Consider the following 14,255-nt stretch of genomic DNA (forward strand, 5'->3'; position numbering starts at 1 on the left):
CAAGGCTGCAAGGCTGCTCAGTAGAATGAACTTTAAGAATGAGGCTTTGCTCAATTATTTATATTATTTATATCTATTATATATATATTATATATAATATATATTATATATTGTATAAATATTATATATATATTATATTTATATTATTTCTATAAATATTTATGCTGTCACAAGGTTGGTCTCACAACAGGGGAGGTTTCTTCACAGTCTCAAAGGTGTGTCTGTCAGGTGGTTTGGCAACAGTGAACACACCTGATTCCCTTCCTTACCTCTGTACAGATGTGATTTCCTAATCTCTTTAGTTCTTAGCAAGTTTTAGCAAGTTTTATTCCATTGTGATACAATGGAATATGCACCTGCAGAGGCTGGGACACTTAGTGCTTGTTTTTTAACACTGGTGTATCCACAGCATTCCATGGTGCAGAACAGGACCCAGCTTTCCCTCAGCACACTCCAAACAAGCAATTAGGATTTCTTGCAAATCAAATGCTAGCTGAGATTGGGCAGACAGGTTATGGGCATGTGGGGATGTTAAATGCACCTGGGACTGTTGTCTCACAATAAGGCATGAAAATAAACCCTCTTCCTCCTCCCAATCTGCCAATTTCCACACAAACTACGGACCAAAACAGTGCCAGAGATGAACAATTAAAACATATCTACAGTCATGTTCCAATATCAGGAACATTCCCAAGCATTCCTTAATTCATTTTCATAAGTGTTAATAAAGTGTCTACCAGCCATATGGGATTCCAGAGTTTTGATAATAAAGTGATTTGCATAAAACAATATGTCCAAGTACCTGTGAGTAGATTTGGGATCTAAGCTTTTTCAGCTTCTATCAAAGCCTCTGACTCCTGAGCTATTCAGCAGATGAAGGCTGCCTGTAGATGCCTTCAAATAGTTGCTTTTTCTAAATTAAAGGCTGTGGATCCCAGTTAGAGAGTAACAGCTCATTCCAGCCCAAAAAAATGCCTAAAACAACCTCCAGCACTGGCCCAGCCACTTGGTTGGGATATTTTCCTAAGGGCTTGGTGCCTGGAGATTCTTTCCATGACCATGGGGGTCATGCAGCCAAATCAGGACACAAATCCCCACCCAGAACCAGGATGTGCCATTGCCTACTGGAAGGGAGCCCAGGGTGACCAGTTTCCTCAGCTGACATCTCAGTTAAATATTAAAACTCAAGTGCAACGATTCTTTCTTCTATGGATCAGGGTCATGGAAAAAAAGCAACATTTCCATGTACAAATTCAAACAAATCAGGATCAAAGTTGTTTATTGATTGCTTAACAGCACATAATTAACAGGCAGTAAGTAAATTCTGCATCTCACATAAATATCAGCAATACAGCAGATAAAACACAAACCTAGTCCAATTCCAACAGGATATTGATGGACCTCTATAAATTTCTAAACAGTGAGAAAGTCTCCTGGGATCACATCTGTACATTAAACAGAAAAATACATGTTGTATGTACAAGATACTCATTTGGGATCTTGTTCTTATATTGTTTACACACTTGGGCCATGATAGAATGAGAAGAAATAAGTCCTGACTATTTTCAGTGAAAAAACTGAATGAAGAAAATAAAGATATTTGAAAATTTTATTCATATTTTCCCCTGTATCATAAAGGATTATTTCTTAGTTTCTTCTGAGTAAAACGTAAAAATTGCTATATAAAGAAATTGCATTTTAGATCTATATTTTATTATTTGTGCAATTTCCAGACAATGCTTGAAAGGGATAGTTAGGTGGTCTTCTTATATTATTTACAGAAAATCAGTTAGTACTTCCAGCTCTTATTTTAAATTAAATGTGGATATGTATGCATGTGGTTATACATGAATGTGTGTGTATATAAATAAATAGGAGAATCCCATTCAGAGGATGTAATCCATATCCCTGTCAAAAAACCACAAACAAATAAAAAAACCAAAACCACAAAAAGAGCAAGATAAAACTCTCAGAAAAAGCAAATAACCTAATAAATAAAAAACCTCAAACAAAATAATAATAATAAATTTTTAAAAAACCCACATAAAAACTTCACCCCCCCAAAAAAAACCCACAAACCAACTAACCAACCAATCAAACAAAAAAAGCCCAAACCCACATACAAAAAAACAAACCCAAGCAACTCCGCAGTCTTTCTTCAAATATATGAACACGTGTGAGTTTGAGGTACAAGATAAAGTAGATGGCATTGCTGGAGGAAAAGAAATAAGTAATAAACAGGTGGAACCAGAATATCAGAAGTGACTTCTAGGCAAGGGTGCTGTCTTCTTTCAAGTGCCTAAAGCCCCTGTCAGTTTAAAAGAAAACAAATGAAACAAGTACAAGCCCTAAACAACTTCACCCTGCTCTGGTTCCTCAGGCAAAACCAGGAAAATGTCAGGACCAGAGAAGAAGATGAACCCTTACTCATGACCAGGAGGTTTTCAAGCCAGAAGGCAGAAAAGGATCCCTTTGTGGCTGAAGAAGCAGAATAAATCTCACATCCTTCAGCATTGAGACCTTTGAGTTTGTTGTTTCTGTGTTCCAGAGGCTTTAAACACACAAAAACCCAGGCTTCGTTTGTCCTGATTTTATTTGTTTCTGTTCGAAACAGAAGATAAAACCAGTTTCATTAATCTAAACAGTCAGGTTTTGCTGGCTTGGTGATTTGTTTACCAGAACCAGGGGTAGTGATACATAGTTTGGGACTAAGATTTATCTCCAAGTCTCTAATAAAGAAGATTTTTCTTCCTCTTATACCCAAAACCCTAAAGGGAGGGGGCTTTTATTGAAGTTACTATGATGCATGCCTCAGATGAGAAGCCAGCTACATGGGCAGCCTCCAGAGGCCAAAACAAGCTGAAGTTGAGAGCAGTGGAATCTCTGATGCTCAGGGCTGCAAACTGAGCCCCTTTGCCCTGCAGAGGGCACAGATTCATTTTTTACATCCTGCAGTACAGAGCAGTCATCACCACTGTGCTCCCCTCTCACCAGTGGATGTGACTGGAGATAATTCATCATAAAGTAAATATAATGTTGAATTTGGAACTAGCATGCAAATTTACTGTATTAATTGGGGTGTATTGAAGTAGGCACTCATTCCCTCTAACACCAGTGCCTAGTTAAAAACATCCACTAAGGAAGGCAGCCTGGAGATCCTCAGTTTCAGGCAGATTTTTCCTGTGAGAGTTAAGCAGGAAGGATAAGAAGCCTCCCTTGCCCCCTGCTTTTCTTGTTCATACAAGATGCATTTGAGAGGCAATGGAAAATTTCATGTCTACCACAAAAACTTGAGTGCTAGAGCTTAATTATAAGTTTTAAGTATTGCTACTCACTCCTAAATTGCATCCCAAGATACCAAGTGAGCCTATGATTTAGGTGAACATACAGAGGCAGTTTGGGACACTGAACAATCACTGGAGAGGCCAGAGAATCACTGTACTGTTGTTTTCTGCAATTCACTGGTACAGACTGATTATTTTCCATTTCCAGAAATAGCAGCCATTCCCAAAACCAACACAGGCTGTTCACCAGTGGACCCTGCACTTCTGCTTTTAGGCAGGGGAGGCTGGAAAATGCTGGACATGCACAGGGATCCTGTGAGGAGGAATCTGCCAGACCTCCAGCCTTGCCAGCTGGAACAGCAAATGCCTTAGAGCAAAAGGAATCACAGCCTACAGAACTGCTGACTCCCCATCCTTCTGAGTCACGACAAAACTGAATTTTCATGGCTAAAAGCCATCTCTTTGCTGGGGTTTCAATGTTCACTCAGGGATGGGGAGAAGGCTGCACTCAGATGCCAAATGGCAGAGGCAGCTCAGGTGGGAGCTGGGGAGGGGAGATGCACATCTCCAACTCTGCTGCTGGAGGAGCATTGCTTCAGGCAGCAGATCACTCAAAGGCTGGAGATGGTTTCCCTGGTGGCAGCAGTGATTATAGGGACAGGACTGGAGTGACTCATTCCCAAGGCAGCAAGCCAGACCCTCTGATGGCTGCAGGGAATCTAAAGGTCACCCAAATTTCAATTAATTAATTTATGGGGATGACAATTTTTTGTGGCTTCTCTGAACTGTTAGGAGAGTTTAACTTTCCTAATTTTGCTACATTTTATTATTATTATTATTATTATTATTATTATTATTATTATTATTATTATTAGGGTTTTGTTTTGTTTTTATTTAGTGGCTTGTTGAATTTTTTGGGGTTTGGTTTGTTGTTTGTTTTTGTTTTTTTTTTAAATCCAGATGCACCCTTCTTCTGTATTCTACCTGGGTTTTCCCTTTCAATAGGAACAAACAGGCTACACTTGAGTGTCCTTATCTATGAACAGATGCACTTTATCTTCCATTCCCAGAAGTCCTAAATAGCAGTATTGATTTAAAAATTTATTTCTGATACATCTTGATAAGTTGAGGTACTTGTATATTTCTTGACAAGGTGATTCCAGATGTCCCATTCATGTGGGGGACATCATTCTGCTTGTTCTCATGGACTTCAGATTGCTCAGAAAACAGAAGTTGTCAGTGTTTTGCATTTCTTCCAGATGGGAATCTGAAGAAATAAAATGACTTTACTAAGGGGTGAGGAAGGGGCAATTCCCATATGAAAAAAATTATTTCTGTCTAAATGACACTTCATTGTATGACACCTATCTCTGTCTCCAGTGTAGAAAATAAGTTATGAAAAAAATATTTTTAAACACTTTGCTTTTGCATTACTGAAGGTGGGTATGGAAGCCATGTACAATGAGCCAAGTAAGGAAATAGATTTGAACCCTGGCTCCACAGAACCCCAGAGTTATTTAAAATCTGTGTGGATGTGGCACTTGGGGACATGGTTTGGTTGTGACCTTTGCAGTGCTGGGGGAATGGTTGGACTTGGCCACCTTAGGAGGCTTCTCCAACCTAAATATTTCTATATTTTTATATTAAAACAACAGAAAACATTGTTGAGAGATTATAGTCAGGCAATAAGAAGCACTGCTGGGCATCTCTAACTAAAGACTACTGGTTACTACACCTGAAATTTGGAATGAAATTAATTTCTGCAGAAAGAAACTGTCTAAATAATGGTCATTTTCATTTTGTTTGGTTTGATAGGAGTCAGCTCTTAATTAATTTCCTGAAAAGAAGCAGTGTAAAAAGGCTGCTACTTTAATTCTGTTGATTCCAACTCTTTGCCATAAATGCTTATACTTTAATTAAAGAAATGTTCTCCCCCCAGAAATCACTATGACAAAGCCAGTGTTAATGCAGTTCCCTTCATTTCAGAGTCACAAAATGCAACACTCATAAGATTAATGAGTCCTTCCCTGCACTTGTCAAACCATTAAAAAGAAGTCTCTCACCAGAATATTTCTCACTGAGGACCCTCCCTCCTGAGAACTCTCCTCTTCATCAAACCTCCCTGAGAAATCCAACCTCCAGTTCAATTCAAATAAAAACTCTTGCTTCTCTCACACACTAATCTGTTATGGCACCAAGAGGATTTAAGAAGGTGTGAAGTAAATGGATTTTTATACTCTCACTGGAACAGCTCAAGCTGATTTTCAAATGTAATGTGATCATTGTTTTTAGCATCTCAGGGAAATGTTAAGAGGGGAGTTCTTCACTAATTTTAAGCTAACAATAATAGAAATAATATCCAAAAATCAATATTGTTCTTATTAGATTAACCTTCATTGGCTTCTGTTGTATTTCCCTGGTATTTGAATGTGCAGATGTTTTCAAATCTTTCTGCTTATTTAGGGAGAAACCTTGACTTCTCTTCTTTGTACTCATGGCTATTGACCTAGCCCCTGAATAAAATCATTCCACTTCCAATGTTATGACACATCAACTAAGAAAGGGGAAAAAAAGGTGAAAAAATAAATTAAAGGGTTTTTGGTTCTAAAGCAAAGCATTTCATTAATGCTTTCCCCTATCTAGAGGATGTTGCACTGCTTAGATCAATTATGGGGAAGTTCTGAATGATATTACAGCTGCAGTTGCCCTATCAAAATACAGACTGATGTGAGTGTACATTTGTCACTGTGTAGCCACCTGTTAAAATAGCTTTTTAAAGCCCTTTAAATTGCATAAATGTCTCTAACTGTTATGATAAGATGTTCTGCCTTATCCAGGTTAGCTCCAAAGAAAAATAATTTAATTTTTCTGCATATCTCTGAGGGCACAGTTAATCTGTTAACATCCAAACAGGCTTTTTCTCCTGCCAGTGCATTTTCTATTTGCTCTGACAAGCACAAGAACAGCCTGTTTCAGGAAATTTTGGTCTTCACCTCTGCATTGAAAGCAGGAAGTCAAATGTAAGTACCAATGGTGAGAAAGGCCACACTCCAGGGGTCACAGTGATAAGGTTTTCCTATAGAGAAAGCTAACAGGTAGATAATTACCTGAATATTTTCAAGTAGCTCAAATGTATTCTGACCAAGGAAGCATTTCTGCAGAAAGCAATCTCAGCATGGCTTTACTGTTGTAATAAGCAAACCATACAATCTACACAGTACAATGAGGCAGAAAAACAAAGTGATTGAATACAATCTTTTAAATTCAAGAGAATAGGATTGGTTTCTGCATGTGGTCCACTTGTAATATCAGCAATTCTGCTTGGCTCTTACAGAGCTTTTTTTCATCAAAATGTCTCAAAGAACACTATAAAAAGGTGTGATATCCCTTTCTGTAAAAGTGAAATAAGACTTGTTTGAGGGTAGTCATCAGTCACTTGGATCAGGCAATAATAAGAACCACTTGAAAATTTTCAGTGTTCTGCCATTTGCCAAAGCTGCTGCTCTCTATTACCTCCTCAGGAGCCAGCCAGGAACTAGTTCATTGAAATAAGTGTAATTACAGCTCTGAAACACAGTGTGTGTAGAACTCAGGGCCTCCTATCCTTGGCCTTGGGCCATGCACACCCACGTGGCTCAAGAACAAAGGGACTGGGGCATCCCAACAAGGCTTCCCAGAACTTCCCTAAAATAATGACTAGTAAGTATAGATATATAGAAAAGGGGAGATTGATTGTACCCAAATTGTACATTTCTCCATAATTTGTGTCCTATGCTGTTTAGTTAACTCCACTTTAAGCAAACTATTTACTTTATTTTAGGAGAATTTGATTGCTGAAAGATCAGAAAAAGCAAACTGCATTTTTCTGTGAAGTTAAATATCCACAGTATTGCTTAGCTGGATCACTCCATTCTTCTTAAAACTAAAACAGACATTGAGAGCAAAGCCAATCAATTAGAGATACCAACCAGCAAACCTTTCTAATCAGAAGTGAAGCTCTGCATTTCTCTCTTGGCATTTAGGAGATTGCTCTGCAACCCTCTCACTTAAATTGTATTCATCTCCTCTCACATCTGATGAGTTTATGTATGCAACAAGGAGGAACAGATGATGTGGGATGTGCAGGGCTTTCAGAATGAATGGTTCAGGAATTCTGCTGCATGGAAATCAGGTAAAAGCATTTTCTCTAGAGAGGTCAGGAAAGCTGCAATATGGGATGAAAGGGGAGGTGGATTATATTTCATTATACAAATTCATAGTTCTCTTCCTCATCAGATTTCATCATTTTCTTAAAGAAAAAAAAAAAAAAAAAAAAAAAAAGAAAAAAAAGTAGAAGGCAAACAAAAAGATGGGCAGAACTGTAATTTACCATTAAAAAAAAAAAAAAAAAGAGAGAGAAAAAAGTGTTGTATTTGCCTGGTGTACAAAATGTGAGCTCTTATACCTGGCTTCTTATCCCTGGGTTGAACTGCACTATCAGTTTCTCCCAGCAGGTACCAGGTCTGTGTGTATGTTTGCAAGGTTTTTTATTCACTTATGGTGCTCTGGAAATAAGAGGCCTTCATGGAAGTACTTCACAGAACAGCAGGATACCCCTCAATATATCTTACAGAAATTCATGCTGCTTTCTGTGCTGTTTCTAGGAAAAGAAACACATATGATAATGTAAACTGCCTCAAAATGTGAATTTCAGGGGAATGACTGCTACCTGCAGTGCAAAAATTTTTTTACTTTGGTGGCACTACAGAAAACTGCATTCAGTATTTTTGGGTGAACCCAGAAGAAAGAGTTGAACTTTTTTGTTTATTCAAAGCTGCACTGCAGAGAGTTGTTGGGTTCACAAAAGGCAAAGCTGTCATTTGCCATGTGAACAGGAGTTTGGGGCTGCCATGGTTGCTCTAAGAGCTAGAGAGATGCAGCCCATGGGAAGTGGGGAGAGTTCCCAGCTATTGATGGGAAACCAAACAGCACCTGCTGGAAATGCCTGCAGTGGGAAGGGAGATGTGTGACAACCCCTAAATGTCACTGTTCTGGTCCCAGCTCCTCCCTTGCCTGCCATAGGGTAGTAAATGATGTCCAGGCTGTTCACAGAACTGTGTATTTATATGCCAGCAACAAGGAGATTCTGCTTGGATGAGGGAGTCTTCAGTTTAACTTCCAGATCTGATGACCAGTTGTGGGTTCTGTAAAAGACATGTCCCTCACAACCTCCAAAAAATGACTGTATTGATAGTGATTGATGAAGAATTCATTGATTTTATGTGTTTTTAATGACTTAAGAGATTGGTTCCTTTAGTGACATTTTAGACATTGAACTCCAGATAGTAAATTTCAAATGAACCTCTGTACAAGCTAAATAGTTTCACCCCTGGAATTGTTGATGTCTACAGACTGTAACACTTGGTCAGAGATTTTTCACTGAAAAAGGTTTCTAAGCTATATTGGCAAGTGTAAAATGATTTCACTAACTCACAGTAGTGCTGTCCATTACTTCTTCCACTTATAAACCTGTCAGTAAGGGAGAGGCACATGCATTGTTCCTTATTCTCAATCATCTCCTCTAGAGGCTGGTGACTGGGGCACAATCTTGTTTTCTCCTAATATCCAGGTCTACAGCCTGTTTACTGAGTTACAGACATAAAGATAAGCAAAACTTCATTTCTTTGGGGAAAACAATTATAATTTGATTTAATATTACGAGCTTTATTATTTGACACAAGTCTTTGGATTTCCATCCTTAAAATTCAGCAAAAGACCATAAACTATCAGATTAATTGCTAAATGCAAAGCATGTACTCCAAGTCAGCATGTAACCTGTAGCTTATATAAAGATCAACAATAAGCCAATTGTATCATCCTCTGGAACAGCACTAAAAAAAAATCACCAAAGAAAGACAGGAATATTTCAGTCTGTTCCCTATGACTCTCCATAATTTAAATCTATTTACTAAAATTACTTATGGCTGACCAGAGCTATAGTGAACCATTCATCTCCAAGGAGAGGCAGCTCAGTTTCTGCACATCTCAGTGTTTCTATCTGGCCCCATGGATCATCCCTCAGGAAACACAAGCACAGCAGCTTTTCCTGCCCTGTCTCAGTGCCCTGATCCCTCTTGGCTGGCTGCAGTCACACAAACAGAGAGGGAAATTCTCAGTGTTTCTATTGAGTGGCTTGGGAAGGTTTTTTAAATTTTTTTTTTGGTCAGGAAATAAACCTGTGCCCAGGTAACAACACAGCCCTGGTTTCACTGTGTGGCTCCAGCTACAACACATGGTGCAGGCAGATGATGATGGGAGGGCAGGGTATGAGCTTTCTACACTTCTCTGCCTCCCCTGACTAAATCCAGGTATTTTTAGACCAGTGCCAGGATATTTGCATAAATCTGATAGTGAACAGGAAGGCAGCTCTGGCTCCAGAGAGCTGGCAGGCTGCTCTGCCTTTGGCTCAGGCCATTTAGGAGTCAGGAAGCTGAGACACCAGCTGTGTCTTCTCTGTGAACCTTCTGGAGATTCTGCTAGAGTGCCTTGGAAAAAGAAAGTCTGAAGATGATAAATAGGGATGATATTGTTGCCAAGAACTGGTTAAAGGGAGCATCTGTGGAGGGACAAAAGCAGTAGAAGAGATAACTTGTACTGATGGTCTTTATTTCAATACCTGGAGACATTGAGTGAGTATAAGACAACTTTTATGAGGGAGGATTGACCAGAGTCCTTGGGATCATTTCAATTCCCACTTTACAGGGCTCTCCAATGCTTGCAGCACTTACTGGTGACCATGGGCAGAAACAGACTGAGGTCCCAATCCCTGCTAATAGGAGATGCACTTTACATGAAAACACAACTGGGAACAGTCACACAAAGAGCTTTGGAAGTGGAGCTGAACCTCCCTCTCCTCCCAGAGGACGTCCCCAGCTTTTCTGCTGGAGCTGCCACTGTTTTCATGTTCTCTTTCCGGTCCAGTGAATTCTGAATTCTTTCTCTGCACACTGCAAGGTTTTTCATCTGGCACTGCTGAGGCATCCTGCCCTCCCTCCAAGCAGCCTTGAATCTTGGCTGACCCACTTGCCAAAACCACAAGGACTGGGGAGTTAGGTCCTGTTAAGCAGAGACAACTGAGCTCAGATCTTCCAAATTTCTGCTGATCTGCTGCCACATCCCCGCTGTGCCACAGAGTTTGCCCTGGAAAAGCAGCCTCTGCTACATTTTCTGGGGCACACAGGAACTAATAAACACATTTTGTCCATGCACTTACAAGACTCAGGAAGAAGAAATCCTCCTTTGGAAACTGAGCATGGCTTGGGCCATGCAAAATGTGCTGGAACACAGGCTGGGATAGAACAGAAATGTTGAAAACTTGAAATTATGGATCAAAGACTGGTCCAAATCTCATTTATTGGGTCGAGGTCCTTTGAGTCTTGTGTCAGATGTCGTGCTCAGTGTGTCACAGGGAAGAATTAATCTCAGAGCTAATTTAACCAATCTCAGATGCCAAGTCTGGTGTTTTGTTGTGGTTTTCTCTGCTTCTTTTTGTCTTGGGCTTAACATTATTGAAGATAATTAGCCACTTATTGAAGGCAGTACAGTAGAAGATGTTTCTCTTTTGTTACAAATCTTGTTTAAATAAACCTGCTCTTCTCACTACTCCTCTTTAGAAATAACCACTTGTACTGATAGTTTTTACCCTGAGAGGCAAAATCTCTATACATGCAGTCTGAAGTGATAAACAGATTTTCTGTTTCCCTTCTCTCCCTGTACTGTTGGATTTGTGCCACTACTTTATGCTTTTGCCAGATGACACCTGACTCTGACAGTGAGAGGGTGCAGTTGGAAGCAAGCACCACTCATATCAAGGTGTACTACATTAATTTACCTGTGACTGAACATAAGGCTGAATAGAACATCATTCAGACACAAGTTCATAATTTTAAGACCTACAAGGGCACTGCCTAGACATCACTGCAAGAAGCTGGTACAGGTGTCTGGATATCAGCTCATCCAGGTGAGCAGCTCATCTGAGGCACTTAATACATGAACGTAAATATTTGACAGTCTCATGAACACTCTCTCTCTCTGGAGTCAGACAGTTTCTGAATTCCCTCTGCTTCATTAGCTCAGTTCATTGCAGTACCTCAGGTCACAGCAAAATCTCTATTTTATGTTTAGAGCACACCAGGACTCTGGATTTGGAATCACTGATGAACCACCAGTGAATGGTGGTTTCATCATTATCCCTTTCACCAGGTGAGGGAGTTACTCCCTCTCTTGTTAAAAGAAAGCAACAGCAAAAAACAACAAAACATTAAAAATCCCACTCCAAACAAACAAACAGCAATGAAAAAAAAGTAAGGAATGGGCCTTAGTCAAAGATTTGAATTCAAATTTGGCACTGTAGGCAACACAAAAGGACTTGGTACAGAATTTCAGCCTCAAAGCACAAACTAGCTACAATTTGTCATTCCTTTGTCATGAGCACTTTGTAGATGTAATCCTGGGGAAATTCAGGAACTCACAGCTTCCCTGCCCCACGAATCCCTGTGGTACAAACTCTCTGGGTTTCTGCAAACCTCTGCTCAGTTTATCCAGGTGTATTTTCAGGAATCTATGGCAAGGGGAGCTTCTCAAGTTTTAAATGGCGGGGCTGGTGTACACAGAATATGGCAAATACAGAACTTGCAATCTCGAGCACAGGTGAGCCCTTATGGTGACAACAGTTCTTCTAAACTTTGTCTTGGCTTACATGAGCCTCAGAAGTTGGAATCTTGACCTGCTCTGGGAATTTGACTGAGAAGTTTAATTCTGCAGGTTAACAACACCATGTTGATGTCCTCTGAGGGAAACAGATTTGATAATATCTCTACTTCAAGGCCATTTTTGTTTGTTTACAATGTTCTTTTTTTTTTTCTGTGAGTTTTCCTGTTGCATGTGCAGCCAGTTTTTAGAAGCAGCCTCATAATAGCCAAAGAATAAAGTAAAAAACCAAAATGAAACACCACAAGGCACAGAGAGACATTTACCTACCAAGTTCTATGTAAACCAGTGCTGTCATTTAAAAATCTTTGGATTCTCCCATTTCCTAAGATTCCTAAAAATGCACCCTCTGAATAAATTGAGCAGAGGTTTGCAGAAATATTGAGAATTTGTACCAGGAATGCTAGAAACCAAGATGGGAAACCACCACATCCAGCCAGGGGCCAAGGTATAAAAAAGATAAGTAATAACCTGTAGTTTTGTCATGGACTGTAATAGCACCTTCCATTTTTTATTCAAAATGCTGAACTTCCTCCAAGAAATTGTCAACCAAGTTCTTATTTTTTTCAAAAAATATGACCAAAAAGGAGGTAATAATCTCCTGATGCTCAGCACTCTGAGAAAGTCGAGGCAACAGGTTTAAATCTCTTCAGTTTTTGAGAGAGTTTGAAAACTAACATTAGGTGAATTTTCAGTGCTGGGACATTCTGTGAAGAAAGTTCCTCCTCCTGAGGCTATCCCTCTTTTTGAGGCACAATTAAAAATTAATTGAGCTGAAAGGCAAGAAAATTATGATTCTATAGGTAAGTGATCAGGCAACTTGCTGTTTCTGCTCCAGTGAATACTTCACACAAAATTATGTAAATATTCATTAGAATGTCAGGATCTCACATCTCCCCTGCCACATGAATACCCTAATCACTAGGATCACAGTCTTTTGCCCAATGAATATTTAGTTGTTCTCTAAAGTCTAGCAGTTTCAGCAGGAGGCTCAAAAGACTCTCTTCTCAAATACCTAAAACAGAGGAGTTGAAATATTGGAATTTGAAGTTTAACCCTGACCAGCAAAGGATGGAATGAAAGTCAGATATCCCACAACCATTAATACATTGAATTAAAGAAAGAATGCAATGCTATTTCTGCCAATCCACTGTGATGTTTTGAGAATCATCTCCTGCATTGTGCAGACAGGTAGGGAAAATGTTTCTGGAGCAGAACATGCCATGGGATTACCAGGCTGGTCACTGTAGCACTTGCTGCCTGGCAAAGCAACAGTGAAAGAGATTAATATATAAATAAACTTTATAAACACTAACAAATCACCAGGACCAGATGATATTGCCTCTAGAGTTCTATAGGAACACACAGATTAAATAAATAAACTATACAAGTAACCTCTCATTAAAACCTCGTGACATCTGAAGTCAAAAACACAGAGGATGAAATGGCAGTTCTTAGAAAATTTACAGATGTGCTCAGGGACTAACAGTCCCTTTAAACCTAAGATCTCTACTGGGAAAATTACCAATAACACTAAAAAATTATAGAATAGACCCGTGAATATTTTTATTATTTTTTTATATGAAGACAGTAATCATGGCTTCTGTTGAAGGTACTGTTTAAAGAGGTCAAGGAACATAAGAGGTAAAGTGGCAGGAGCTATATAGTCTGCTTTAATTTCCTAAAAAAATTTAACAAAGGTTTTTGCATAGGCTGGCAGAGCAGTGAGTATGGTGGGATAAGAGGGAAGACCCTGACATGCATTAATCTTTGGTTAAATGGCAGGAACTCAAGGATAACTGCAGAAGGTCATGTCTTGCCATGCAGGGTGGTTATCACAGCAATTGTGCAGGAGCCTGTCCTGGAACTCATTCTGCTCAGTCTGTCAAAAAATGACCTACAGAAGAGGGATGGTCTGTGTGGTGAGAATATGATGTGAGTTATGATGATCCAACATTATATGAGGCACTTAGGAACAGAACAGGCTGTGAAGAATTCGAGGAGGCCCTTAGAGGCCAGAGTATCTGGGCAATAAAATGTCAAATGAAGTTCAACACAGATAAATATAAAGTGATATAATGGGGAAAACCAATCTTACCTGACACAGGCTGAGTTAGCCTTGGCTTCCAGCCAGACCCCTCAATTCTTTCCCCTCAGTGGGGCAGGGGGAAAAATAGGATGAGAAACCTTGTGGGCTGAGACAAATATTGGGAGATTATTTTC

This window comes from Oenanthe melanoleuca, chromosome 4, assembly GCF_029582105.1.
Source record: "Oenanthe melanoleuca isolate GR-GAL-2019-014 chromosome 4, OMel1.0, whole genome shotgun sequence".
In the NCBI taxonomy this organism is placed as follows: Eukaryota; Metazoa; Chordata; class Aves; order Passeriformes; family Muscicapidae; genus Oenanthe; species Oenanthe melanoleuca.